Consider the following 3157-nt stretch of genomic DNA (forward strand, 5'->3'; position numbering starts at 1 on the left):
TTCTCATCACCACACTCCTACTCTCCCAACCCAGCAAGTTGCATATAGTGGCAGAGAATGCAAAGGTAGAGATCAGGTGCCTTCCTCGGTCACCAAAAGAAATTTTGCTTCCCACATATGGCTCTCATTTGTTTTTCTTGATGACATTGTCAGCAGTAGTTTTTTATGTCCCTGGTTATTCTTTGTCCCCTCTCCATATCTTCTTGTGTGTTATGTCCCTGATCCTTGATGAGTGGTATGGAGGGTAGTCAGCAAAGCCTAGTTTTCATAACTGATTTTACTCCATCTTAATGAGGTATTACAGAAAAATAGATACAGTTCCTCACTTGACAGTTTTGCAGATGAAAAGAAGGTCTAGAAATCTGACTTGTCCTGAGAATGGTTGCCTGAACTCATGACAATAGATCTAACTTTTTGCGGATTTCAGCAACCTGGTCAAGCTGTTTTTAAGGTTCCTTACAGAACGTTTTGCTTGTTTAGTGATGTGTTTTTCTTTCACTGGGCAGTGAGTGACCCGAGCACAGAACCATTTAAAACTCATTTCTAAAATCTAATGTTTGTTTTGCTCCCATCTGTTTACAACTTGACTTGTACAAAATCTCAGCACATCCTGTAGGCTCTGCAGGCCTCTGTTTTCTTACCTGAAGATCAGCCTTATGAAGTGGTTTGTACTTTGCAGAGAGAACTTTCTATGGAAATGCTCCTCAAATTTTAACATGCATACAAATCACAGAGGGATCTTGTTAAAATGCAAGTTCTAATTCACTAGGTCTAGTTCAGTCCCTGAGAATCTGCAGTTCAAATACATTTTGAATACAAAGATCTATTGTTCTTTGTTCCCTGCATCTGGAAAATGGGTAGTCAAAATCACTACTCAAATGAGCTGACTTGTATGGTTTATAAAATATTTCCTTAACAATACCCCCATTTGATTCTTATCACAGCCTGTGGAGTATATGGGACATTTATTATTTTCACTGTTAATAAATGAGGAACCCAAAGGATAGAGTGCTTCAGTAGCTCCCATGGCTAGTTAGTAGCAGAGACGATGCATAACTTTATTCTTTCGACTCCTCATTTGACATTCTTTCTGCTGTGTTACTTTGGCATTGAATTCTAAATAATAATGCTAACTTTTATAGTAAGATTATTTCACAAATTATCTCATTTAGAAACTATGGTGGCTATGTGTTCTGAAATCTTAATGTTATCTACTCCCTACAGCCCTCAAAAGTTTGGTATAAAATGTTATTTGCATTATGTAGGCACATTTTCCTGAGGAGGGTCCATTGCTTTAGTCATATTTGCGCAAAAGTCAGTGACCAACCCAAAATTTTGAACACTGGTCAGAGATTAATTAAAACGCACAAAACCAGAAGAATTAAGGTCTTTTAAAAAAAATCAAAACAATCATTTGGCACAAAATAGCTGTATGCTCTAGATGAAAGCTATTCTTTTAAGCTTAAGAATCTGGACATGGAACTTTACTCAATTGGGAGTAGGGGTCCACTTTTGAGGAGTGAGCAGGATGGGAAATGACTAAAAAGGTGTCTAGGGCCTGCTTTTGGCTGTGTGGGCAAGTCTCCTGCATGGCCCACCTGGATATCTGCTTCAGGTTCCCACAACTCCTAGGGGCTAAGAAAGTCTTTAGCAGTTCAAAGATCCTATAGACCAAGAATGTACAGATTCTTTCTTTAAAGAGCCAGCTAGTAGCTATTTTAGGTATTCCATGCCAGATGGTCTCCAGCTGAATACTCAACTATGCTGTTGTAGCCTGAAAGCCACCACAGACAATAAGCAAACAAATAGGTGTGGCTCTCTTCCAATAAAAAGTTATTTAGAAAAACAGGTGGCTGGCCAGATTTAGTCTGAGGGCTGTAGTGGGGTAGGGGAAATGTTTACTTCCCTAGAGACAAAGAGTGGTTGTCACAACTCAATAAATCTCCAGGTTCTTCTTTTGATGGAGGGAACAAAGTGCTGTATGAAAGAACAGCATGTCTTTGTCATTGAATATTAAAATCAAGAGGGGCATGAGAATGTATCTGCCCCATCACTTCATTTATAAATATGGAAATTATGCCCCCAAAAAACTACTTGCTTGACACAGTGTAATTTATTGATGAAAGAAGTCGCAAAGTTTGGGCCCCCTATCTTTTGATTCTCAAATGTCTTTTGCAGAAAAGGCCAAATAGAATATTAAAATGATTAGGGCTGGGCACAGTGGCTCACGCGTGCAATCCCAGCACTCTGGGAGGCTGAGGCGGGTAGATCACAAGGTTGGGAGATCGAGCCCATCCTAGCCAACATGGTGAAACCCTGTCTCTACTAAATATACAAAAATTAGCTGGGCATGGTGGCACGTGCCTGTAATCCCAGCTACTCGGGAGGCTGAGGCAGGAGTATCGCTTGAACCAGGGAGTCAGAGGTTGCAGTGAGCTGAGATCGCGCCACTACACTCCAATCTGGTGACAGAGCGACACTCCATCTCAACAACAACAACAAATGATTACACCCAGGCCCAACAGGTAAACTGTGAGCAACTGTTACTTAAACTTTCTAAACTTTGTATTAGTTTTCATTTTGATGCATAATGTTAGAGGCCATTAAATAATGAAAACCATTAGAGCTGCTAACGTTTTGTAAAATATTCGCTGGGGAACTCAAGTCTCTAAGCACTGGCAGAATTTCAGACTTTTGTCTCCAAAGCAGGACAGGAAGTTGAAGGAGCCAGACTTCTTCTTGGGGAAAGGAGTTCCTCCTTAAAACCTCTGATTTTAAGGGGCAGATTATCTGAAGTGAAGACATTTTTGTGATACCTCCTGCTTCTTGTCACTATTGCTCAGAGTTAAATGTTTTTCATTTGTCCCCTAATAGCCACTGCATATTTTTTGTTTGTTTCTTTCTTTGAGCCACTAAAGGAATTTGTTTTTTGGGTTTTTTTGTTGTTGTTGTTAAAAATGGCCCCACATCGCAACAGCTTACTTAGTCGAAAGCAAAGCGATTGCTCTACCTAGTCACGTTGCAGCAGACTGATTTAAGAAAAAAAAAGGGTATTGTGTTCCTTTTACATACCTCAGAAAAGGACAGAAAACATGCAATAAAGCTTATAAATGCTGCATTGACCTTTATAAAGGCATTTACTTCTCATGAAAAGTAC

Source organism: Rhinopithecus roxellana, chromosome 1, assembly GCF_007565055.1.
Source record: "Rhinopithecus roxellana isolate Shanxi Qingling chromosome 1, ASM756505v1, whole genome shotgun sequence".
In the NCBI taxonomy this organism is placed as follows: Eukaryota; Metazoa; Chordata; class Mammalia; order Primates; family Cercopithecidae; genus Rhinopithecus; species Rhinopithecus roxellana.